Source organism: Rattus rattus, chromosome 4, assembly GCF_011064425.1.
Source record: "Rattus rattus isolate New Zealand chromosome 4, Rrattus_CSIRO_v1, whole genome shotgun sequence".
NCBI classification, from domain to species: domain Eukaryota; kingdom Metazoa; phylum Chordata; class Mammalia; order Rodentia; family Muridae; genus Rattus; species Rattus rattus.
In genome coordinates this window covers 50,994,998-51,006,774 of record NC_046157.1, presented here as the reverse complement: position 1 = coordinate 51,006,774, position 11,777 = coordinate 50,994,998, and positions in this window count along the sequence as shown.

Sequence of the window (11,777 nt, the reverse complement as noted above, 5' to 3'; positions counted from 1 at the left end):
CTTCCCATCACAAGGACCTGGACTAGAAGTGGATCTTCCCCCACGTCAGAGAGTTCAAGTAAAACTCTCACGGGTGTGCCTAGCCATTGGGGGTTTGGTCGATTCCAGATGTAGTCAAGTTGACCACCAACAGTAGCTGTCCCATAGAGTTAAGGTTGAATTTAAAAACTTTGTTCACCCAAATTACACTGGATAGTGAGATATACGAACATTTCTGTAAAGACAATGTAAAACACTTGAATCTTTCCAACATCTGTTTGAAGCAAATAGTCAAAAGAAAAGGGCATGGGCTCCGAAAGTGCATCAGGTTTATTTGTCCCTTCATTAAAACCAAAATAGTGTTTTCTTATCATTTAAAATACAAGGGGGGGGGCCTGGAGAGATGGCTCAGTGGTTAAGAGCACTGACTGCTCTTCCGGAGGTCCTGAGTTCAATCCCCAGAAACCACATGGTGGCTCACAACCATCTGTAATGAGATCTGATGCCCTCTTCTGGTGTGTCTGAAGCTACTCACATACATAAAATAAATAAATATATCTTAAAATACAAGGGGGAATTTAACATCTAGTTACAAAAAATAATTAAGAAGCCGTAACGGGAATATTAAGAGGTGCCTCTGAGACATAAAAATAGCTGAGTCACAATGCCCTGTACACCCAAGGCTGCTCCTGATAACTAGAACTCATTGACATAACTCAGTCAAGATAATGAGACACAGTGCTAGAACCCCAGGATGCCCTCTGGACAGTGTATAAGCGGAAACCATGAGCAATGCTCAGCTCTGCACATCTGGAGAGACACCATCTTGATCTGCAGAGTCTCTCCCAGGGTCTATGCCCTGGAAGCAGAGACTTCTGTCAGGGATGAGACCCAACCCTCAGCTAAGACACATCACACTGAGGAGCGGCCTGGGGAGATAGGCTTAGGACTGTAGTTAGGAGCTTAGAGTCTGAACAGCCCGTGATGACCCTCAGCATAGCAAAAATGTAACTTTTGTTATACTAACTGCACTAACTACCTTCATGCACTTTAAAAACAGGCTGGCTGTGAATTCTAGGTGCCCTTCTGCCTCTGCCTCATGAGTGCTGGGCTTAAAGGTGTTTTTAGTTATCATCCGGTGTTCCTAAAACTCCTTGGCTAAAGGCTTGGCAGGGTCATAAGACAAGCAACATAAAAACATCCAATCAAGCATTTGAGAAGGGAAGTCAGGAGGGAGACAAAACCAAATGAGAGTAGATTAAAACATTATAAAGACGAGGAAAACCAAAACGAACAAAACCAAACCCAAATGTCTTCAAAGTTTCAAAGCACAATGCACTGAAAACAGCTACCAGCCAGATTCCTCCTCAATGCCTTTAGAGATCCAAAAGCAAGCCAGCAACCAAAACAAACGCCTAGACCAAAGCTCTTTCAAAGCCAACATGCAAACCAGATACTAAATCCAAATGCTTCGAAAACAGACAGAAATGGTGTCTACTGAAGTAGGATCCTTCTTAGCAAGCTCAAAATAAACCCAATGTGCTATATCGGAACCAAAGACAATGGGGAGCCCCAGACAGAAGAAACAGCACCCAATGGCCCGGACTCAGTGCCTCCAAGCAGGCATCTGGCAGCCAGACTTGATTCCTCCATTCAAAACGGATCTTTCTTGGAGCCCCAGGTTGTGGTGCCATGATGGTCTACGTAAAAGACACAGCTCTCATCTTCAAGAGAATAAGATAATTTATTCTGAAGCCATTCTGAGTGGCCGTGGTGCAAGAATACAGAATCAGGTTACCTCGATCCCGTGTTCCAACTCAGAAGCACTTTCAGGAAAGTGTTCTAGTCTTCCAGAGCTAAGAACATCGTAAAGGAAGGCAACTTTGAAATCCACTGATGGGCACAGCAGAGGCAGGTACAACGAGATGGAGTTGTTCTGTGGACCCAAGATGCTGCCTCATGACAATCTTAGATCAAGGGTTGATGGAAGCTAGTTGTCCGCTGAGTTAGTTGCTTCTGAGAAGTTTTTATTCATTACTTCAGAGTTTGGCAAGGGGGAGCTGTTCCAGAAGTTAAACCTAGTCCAACATAAAGTCATTAACCTCTGAACTTAGAGAATTCCAGTCTCTCCACAGCAGCCTGTCCTTCAGTCCCTTCAGGGACAGACTCCTACAGGAGTCTGGTTCACAGCCAGACACAGCTGCTTGTCAAGAATTTTTGTTCACAATGAAAAGCCACACAAGGATTGAAAAGTGAGTGAGCTCACACAGGAAGCAAACACACAGTGTGTGTGTGACGGTTTTTCTTTTGCGTGATGTGTATGTGTGCTGTCATGTGCATATACAAATATACATTTGTATATTCATGTACACATATGATCTGTATGTGACTTTATGTGCATATGCAGAGGTGTATATGTGATTTTATGTTTACATACATGATATGTGTGTGTGACGGTTTTTCTTTTTTGTAATGTGTATGTGTGCTGTCATGTGCATGTACAGTGTGTATGTGTTTTGATGCTCATATACATGATATGTATGTGTGCTTTCATGCACACATACATGACAGCCTCAGGGGTCACCCCTCCGGTGCTGGACCCTGCTCTGATCCCTTTCGGCTTCTCATTCTTTTTCAAAGATAGGTTAGTTGCTGGACTAGCTGGCCAACCAGATCCAGGGATCTGCGGTCTCTGCCTCCTTAGTGTGGGGGTTAAAGCCTATGCCATGGGTCCTGGGCTCTTAACTCACGCTCGTAAGGCAAGCACTTCGCTGGCTGACCTAACCCACTCCTCAGCCTGCAGGACGCCTTCTACATTACTTTTATTCTTTCACTTTTAAACCTACTGAAATCTTTGCAACCATGGAGAGGCTAGGAGGCAGCTACTAATTTTATATTTACCTTTTATCTCTTGAAAACTTTCCAACCAGGGCAAAAGGCTTGGATCCTGCTCAGCTCTGAAGTGTCTGCCAGCATGCCTGAGGCCCCGGGCTTGGGTTTCTAGAACAAAGAGGGGCAGGAAGAAATTCTCAGCTTTACCAACGTAATGCATGAGATGAAACTGAATGAGTAAGCCTCACTGTGCGTCTTTCACACTGACTATCAAGTCATCGTGATAAGATACACGTCGACATGTGGGTGTGCAAACCTCACCAGGTGTGTGGACATGCATAGTCTATGCTGTCATCCCACACAATGAAGAAAAGTGCAAGCTCACTTTCTTGCTCAAGGGAGCTTGCAATATCTGGAACCATCCATGACCCTTCCTCTCTCAGGAACCCTGAATATTACTCAAGGCCTCTGATATGATCTCCCTGTGGACCAGTGACTTCTGGGCTGGAGGAGGGATGATCACCCCTGAACAGAAAGCCAGGCCTTTCATAGTGCATTGCACAAGGCTTCCCTCCCAACAGGGATGTTCATTTCCTCTTAGTTATTTTGGTTTTTGTAAACAGACACCAGAACATCAAGATCAAACTCATGGCCATAGAGTTCCAAGTGATAGTCTGAAAATATATACTCCGATCCAGAGATATTTTTCCTTCACACCTTAATAACAGCTAGCATTGCAAAGGTTTTAAAGAATGGATTCCAAGTGGATATCCTTCACTAACCATCTCATCTTGGAGTTTAATTATTCAATATCCCTAAAGGTCTGTTTCTTAGGCCGGGGGGTAAGGTACACAATGCTAAAATGAGAGTTTTGGAAAAGCGTAAAATTATGACTCAATGATACAGGATTGAGCTTCTATTAAACACATGTACGATTATTTGTATGATAAGGGGTTCCAGACAGATGTGGAATAAAGGCACTATTAAAGAATAAACAGGGACAAAATCCAGTGTGTCCATGGTGTAGAGAATGTAGCTTAAATCCCTCGTAAATAGGACAGCATTTACATGTCTGTCAGGCCCTACAACCCAGAAGCAGTTGCAAACAGAATGAATAGGGTCAAGGTGCAGTGCTGCGATCTTCCTGGGAAACAGTCACCACCCTTGAATGAGCCTGATAAGGATCCACCATGCCCAGTACAGACCAGGAGGAAGGAAACTCACACAGGGTTTGGGGAAAAGGGGAGGGGGAGGGGGGACTGGAGAATTACAGTCCCAGTTGGCCTGCTCTCCATTGCTAACTACTTCACAAAGTCACTTCCTAAGATTCCCTAAGGTAATTCCTCTAACTGAGGACTTCAACTTCCTTCTGAACTTCGTAGGCCTATGCATGCTACAACGGAATACAAGCAGGCATGCACACAGCACACCTACACACATGCGGACACACACATATACATGTGGGCATGCAGGGGACACATATATGACCACATGTGTGCATGTACACAAACACAGACACCACACACACTACACCACAAACACACACACACACACACACACACACACACACACACACACACCTCTTGAAATAAATCCTTAATAAGCAGGGAAAATGAAGTATTTTTTTAGCTACATCATTTCACAGTAAATCCAGGGATGGCACTGGAGAAGTAATTACAAACTTACACAACCTGATACCTCTTAGGAGGAAGAGAGAACCACCTCAAATCAAGCACCAGTGATCTCCCAGCAATAGTAACAACAGAGGAGAAGGGAAGAGAAAGGACATCGCCATGTTTGGAAAAGAACCCAACACAACTACAGGAGAACACAGAGAGAACACCTATGAAACCAAGAGCCTATTCCTTCAGAAAACATAGGTGACCTGCAGCCAGGTTGTCAGGGAAATACAGCAAAGGCAGACATTCTCAATACCAACACTACAGAGACCGCAGCTCTACAAGTCATGGAGGACGAGGAAGGCATTGTGTGAGCAACTTCACCTCACAGGAGGAGCATCTAAGGGAGACGCCAAAACCTTGAACAACACTCAAGAAAACGGACAAGCATAAGGACTCTCCTCTAAAATGAACTGCTTCTTGCACTGAAGCAAGATGAGCAGAGAGTCACAGCTATTCAAAGAATAAGTGGGCGTGTGGTACCAGCCCCAAGCATAGATTACAGCACCATCTGTACTCCTAGGAGGCAGACTGTTCCAGCCGGAGGTCCAGAGTGCCTGCAACCAGATGTAACATGTAGACCAGGACATGGGTACTGAACATGCAACATCTCAACAAATGATTGTCTAAATGACCCCTGCCTGAGGTAAGCATCAGTTGACATGTCAACACAGATGTGGAAATTTCACAAGGTCCAACATCTGGATAAAGAGCTACAGGCATTCAATGGACAGAAACAGGCTTGTCTGCCTCAGGGACAATGCCATGATGGGATACCCAACCCAAAGTCATCAGCCCTAAACATATGTGCACGTGCACAACACCAGTAAGAGGTCAGTAGTCTGTGCATGTATGTTACTTGTGTCTGGTGTGTGTGTGTGTGTGTGTGTGTGTGTGTGTGTGTAAAATGATAATTATAGAAGGAGAGATGATAAACCTGAGAAAGAATGGGGCAGCAGGAGAAATAGGGAGCAGTTGGGGCAGAAATGGTATAAACACGGTACTCATATAAGAAATTCTCATAATAATAAATATTAAAATAAAGGCAGCCACACACATTTGCTCGCCTTCCTCATCTCACCATTGACTTGATTTTACAGGATGACACAAGCAGAGGCAGGTGGACAAACTCCTTTGGAAAAGCCTGAGTCACGGTGACACTGAAGTTGTCCTTGGGACACACCCTTGGCTTAAACCTCAGAATGGGTGGAGGAGTCTAATTGCACCCAGACTCCTGGAAACATCTTTGGGAGGTCCTATCCAGTAGGGATTTGATTGGTGGACACAGGATGCATGGGAGAACCCCATACATAACTTATTAACTGAACTTGGGCAAACACGATTACCCACCACAGTCCAGAAAACGCCTTCACACAGGTGAAACTTGGTAAACACACTCTCCCCGCAGAAGAATGCTGGGAATCACGCCAAGAAATGTGTCCTGTCCACGGAATGTAGTTTGATTTCGATGAAGACTATTTGATTCTGCAGATCCCAGTGCTGAGGTCGCTCCCCACTCCCAATGCTTTTGGGTGATGTGAGCCATTAGCTACCCAAGGGAAACAGATCTGGAACTCTCCTCAGAAGGCTGAGAGGACCTGCCCAGTCCGATGACAGCGCTAAGGGTGGCCAGCAGAGGGCACAGGGACAGGAAGAAAAACTTCCAGGGGCAGCAGACATTTCACCAATAGGAATCCTAGGGCTCTCCATCTGGCCCTTCCCTCCTCTGTGCAGAAGTTGCCTCAATATCTTCTGGATTTTTTATGCCTAAGTCTCTTTTTTTCCCCATTTATTTGCACTTGATTTTGATCTTAGCAATACTTTTTAAACTTTAGTGTATTTTTTAAAATGTTTTATTTGTTATTTCTCTTCAGTGTTGGTGAATGTTCTTCAGATGGACTTTTCCAGTTTCTTTGTTTTAAGAAAAGGTTTAATTACACATGCTTTATTTTGTTTGCATGTGTGTGCACGTGCACGTGGGTCCCATGTTGAACTCTGAGGTCAACCTGCAAGAGTTTGCTTTTCTCCTTCCACCATGTGGGTCCCAGGAATCAAACTCGGCTCTTCAGACTTGGCAGCAAGCTCTTGCACCTGCTGAGCCCTCTCGTCGGCCCTCTTCTCTCTTTCACTTCCTGTGTTTCCTCCTCACCCAGTCCTCTCCATTCATTAGTATTGTGGATTTACCTAATTGGTTTAGAAACAAGACCACCCTCATGTTTCTACTTCTTGTTTTCTGTACTTTTGTCCTTGAGCTGTTTTGTTCCTGGAAACCCTTCCCTGGTTTCTTTTCCTTATACTCTTTCTAACCTCTACCTCTTTCTCCATGGTACTCCTGTCCCTCCGTGTTTTCCCTTCCTTGTTTTTTCTCTTTTATCTCCCTTCTTCCTCCTCCATGCCTCTTTCTCCTTTATTATCTTCACACTTGCCCTAAATAGTTATGAGTTAATTTCTGCTTATGTGTATGTGAAAATACCATATTTGTGTGAGGGAGAGAGCAGACCAGAAGCGAGCACTGAGTTCTCTGGATCTGGAGTTTCAGGTGGTTGTGTGCCTTCCAAAATGAGTGCTGGGAACCGAGCCCAGGTCCTCTGGACGACCAGGAAGTGCTCGGTGCTGAGCTTCCCTGCCTGTTACACTGACTCATGGCATATTCCACGGCTGGTTTTCCAGTCTCAGTTAACAGCCACTAGTGCCATGTTAGCAGGCAGAGTTCACGCCTTGTTGTGTATCCGGTATGCTGGGCTGAAGCCACTACACCAGTCTATTCCTCCTCCAGAACAACATGGGTTTGAGCTTTCAAGAGGGGCCTTGTCAGTTTGTTCCTTCTGCTGAGATGAAGGACCCTGACCAAAAGCAGCATCAGGAGGGAAGGTTTGTTGGTCTGACAGCCCTTCATCCAGGGGAAGTCAAGGCAGGGTGCATATGGCTGCCCAACTCACATCCACAGTCAGGAGCAGAAAGAAATGAATGCCCCAGGCTACCTGTCTGCTGTCACAGGGCTTCCACTGTCCTACATGGTCCAAGGTCCCCTGCCCAGGTAATGGTGCTGCCTACAATGGGCCCTGTCTTCCAACATCAAGTAGCAATGAAGACAGGCCACCACAGACACACTCACCGGGAAACCTGGTGAGGACACTCTCTTACTGAGACTCTCTTCCCAGGTGATCCTAGACTGTGTCACTTTGACACCCAAAGCTCGCTGTCACAGGAGCACACAACGGGAAGATTCCCAAACAAAACCACAAGATACGCCCAACAGTCAGATCTACAGATTGCAATATGAAGGCACAAGACACTACAGGACACCTCCAGATCCTAACCCCTCAGGTTCTGAGCTAAAACTACTGACATAGGTAACCTTTTAGAGGATACTTTTAAAAGGTTTCTGGTCAAAATGGCGATCGACCCAAAAAACAATCCCATGGGAATTTGGCTTGAACCCAAAATGAAAGAGTCAGTAAGAGGAGAACTCCTCAGCGACGAATAAAGAAGTCAGCAGTACCAAGGAGAACTCCAACATGACAGGCAATCTCACTAATAAAATTGAACTTCTACAGGAAAGAAAACGAACAAAAATATTAGCCATGAAATCTCAATGAATCAAACTTTGGAGAACCGGAAATTGTCATCAGTGGATGTCCCCAAGCAGAAGAAAGACTGTAGAGACGGAAGACTAGGTGACAAGGTCAGCGGAGCACTGTCCCCCAACACCAGTGAGGAATAGTGATTAAAATGCCACACCCTAGACCTCTCTGGAATGCAAGCAAAACCTCAAACCTCTCTATTCAAAAAGGAGCTGGGGTGAACACTGAAAGCATACAGAATCTGGTCTGAGAAATTACACCGTACGATTTCCCAAATCCAGATAGATTTCCAAACAGAAGAGACATCGAGAACCCCAGTAGACACCATCATCTCTGCTATTCAGAGCCAGCCATGGGTCCCCCCAGCTCGACTGCAGGGGCTCTACTGTCTATAAACCTTTTGAAATGGCTGCATGTCCACAGAACTGAACTGCTTAAAATGAACTTGCACCGAACAGCGTGTTAAAAGCCCCCATGGAACGTGAAGAGAAGGTTGACTCTCACACCACCAGTGTGCCCTCCCTCAGCATGCTCCCCAGTGCCAGGCATCGTGTGGGCATGCTTGATGTCCAGGTTTCTGGTGCTTGTGCTCATGATGGGACATGGACGCAGTCTCCTCACCTTGGACTTGAGAAGACCAGAGAGTGGCCCAGATCCTGCTCCACTTGGACCTGAAGTCCCAGGATGCCCTACAAGAGCCATGCAGTCCCCAATGCTGGGCATCTGGCCAGGCAGGGTGCAGTGTATGCAGGAGAGTAGCAGCTGAGGGGCATGAACAGGCTTTCCGGCGACTTTCGGGATGTCAGAACTGGGGACCTCACTCTGCATGCTATTCAGAGCCCCCTGAGATCAGAAAGAACTTGAGCCCAACGTCGGGCCACCAACAGCAGCCCTGAGCCCTTCATCTCACTTTGAAAGTGGGAGCCATGCAGGTGGTGGAAGGCAAAACAAAAACAGTTTCACAGGAACTGGGCAGAGAGTGAGATCACAGGCCTGAGCTGTCATCTCAGCAAACAAAAGTACAACCTTCTTCCTGTCACAGGTGAGGGGGTAGCTATCATCCCAGCTAGTTGGGAGGCCCAGGTTAGAATCTCGACAGTTCAGGGCCAGTCTAGGGTGACTTAGTGAAACCTTGGCTCAAAAAGAAAAAAAGAATCCAGTCAGGCATGATGCCAAGCCCTCCAGAGAGAGAAAGAAACTAGGGAGTTTACGGCCAGCCTGGGCTACTTCCAGAGCTCAGCTTTTCACAGAGATGGGGAATGCTACCTCGACATTCCTTGTCCATCGTTGATTTATTTAGATTCACACGACTGATGAACTGAATCTGTTTTCACACGGGGAGAAAGTCTTTTCACTCTTTCAAGGTGGTGCCTCACGTCTGTGATCTCAGTACTACTCAGCTGAGGCAGGAGGACAGCTCAGAGTTTGAGGCCAGCCTGAACTAGTCTTCTGGAGTACTTTGTAGAGTGTGTCAGCATTTAACCCTGCCAGTCACTGTGTAAACCTGTAATTTGCCTGGGTGGTAGAAACAGGAGGACCAGGAGTTCAAGGTCATCTTGGGCTGCATAAGTTTGAGGCTACACAAAACCTTGTCTCTAAGACAATATAAAAAGCCCAGAATTATTTTTCAAAGGTTGTATTCTTAATGTGTGTATTTGCACGCGTGTTGTACGTATGCACCCTGTGCATCATGGGGGCTAGAAAAGGATGTAAAAGCCCTATGGCTGGGCTTAAAAGGCGGTTGTGAGCAACCATGGAGATGCTGACCATGGACACTGGTCCTCTGGAAGAGCAGCCTTAACCTCTGACCCATTTCTCCAGAGTTTAATTGCCTGTGCTTTGATGCAGCAGCAGCGACTACCAGAACCCTGGCTGTGAGCAGTTACAGCCTGGTAAGAGTTTATCTACAGTGTGAAAACTCACAGGAAAGCAGGATTTTGTTTTCTGCGTGGTGCTGGTTGAAGGAATAGTTTTGAGAAGACACAACAGGTTTATAAAATACACAGTGTTTCCATTCTTTGAAAAAAAAAAAAGAAAAGAAAAGAATCTCTCCATGGCATACTACACAAGCACTAACTGTAGTTGAGACACTGCTGTGGAAGAAGCTTAAAAGGGTTCAAGGAGAAAGCAAAGTAATCTCCAGCATGAGAACATGGGAAAGAACAGACTTCCTGAGACACATAGCTGGAAGGATAAAGAACACATCATGTCCAGCACAGGAAGCTCCTGAAACTAATGAGGGGAAAGATAAAGATAAAGAGCAAACAATGATCCACCCCACAGACAAAAGTCTAGGAGCTGGGGAGCATCACTCAGCAACAGCCCTAATGTAACTGTGTTAGCTCATCTGTAAAGGATGCAGGCCGAATGATAGGTTAGAAAAACAAAACAAGCAAAACCCACAAGGCATAAGTATGCATTGACAACAAGAAGCACACATCACCGGTAAAGACACAGCAGGGAATCAAAGGATCCACCAATAACTGGAGGCAGAGAACAGGGCAACATAGATATCTTTTCATCAAATGACCTAGACTTCAGCCCAAACTAGCCAGAGGAGATCAAGAGCACTACGTATTAATCAAGGAAGCTCTTCAAGATGAAATAATGATTGCAAACGTATGTGTATGGATTGTTGAGTCTCTAAATCTAATGAAACAAAACTGATGAGTACACAGGGACAGAGGGGTCCTGATACCATCACAGCAGATAAGGTTAATGTCCACCCTCACCTCTACCTAGGACATCTGAACTAAAAATCAACCAAGAGACCTCAGAGCACAGATCATGTGTGAGAATATGCCATCCAGAGACAGAAGCCCTACCCCTAGCAAGGAGCTGACGACCGGGGATAGCTGCTGAGGGAGAGGATTCGAGGATCTTTAGAGGTGTCGAGACACCTGTCCAGAGACAGACAGACAGGCAGACACACAGACACAGACACAGACACACACACACACACACACACACACACACACACACACACACACACACGGGGTTGGGACTGGGGGAGGCAAGGAATGACCTCAAGCACAGAAGACACAGCAAGGCTGGTCTAGGCTCTTCTCCCAGCATCCTGTGGGCTAACAAGGCAGCACCAAAATTCCCAAGATGCCATGCCATGGAGAGTCTGGTGTGACAAAACAGGCTTAGATTCTGTGTCTCCTTCATTGCATACCCTAAGGGTGTTTCAGAACCAGGTGACAAATGAATTTTTCTCTGCTCTCCAAAGGAGTCCTACCCCCTAACCTATCCTGCAAATACACTCCCTGTGCAAGCCCTACCAGAAAGGCTAGGAAGTGGCTGCTGGCCGTCTCCCGAGGGAGGATTCTTCAACCATCATCCAAACTCTTTTTTCCACACACTCTGTATAATATATCCGTCAGTAAGTATGTATTAAATACCAACTGTGTGTCAGGCCCTGTCCTACACACTGGTATTGCAAAGAGGAATGAGACTCAGGTCTCCTCAGGGATGTCAGAACTCAGGGTAGGAAGGAGAGAGATCCCTATTGGAGCAAAGCCCAGCCCTGCCATCTCCTGGACAGCAGCGGGATAGAAGAGCCAGGCCAAGCCTCACCCCAGCCCAAGAGCCCACAGCACTCTGTGCTCCCAAAAGCTGCTCAGGGCTTTCCCAACCTGGAGAGGAAAGGAGAGAAACAAAAGAACAAAGGAAAAGAAAGCATGCTAAGAGAGGTTGGGGA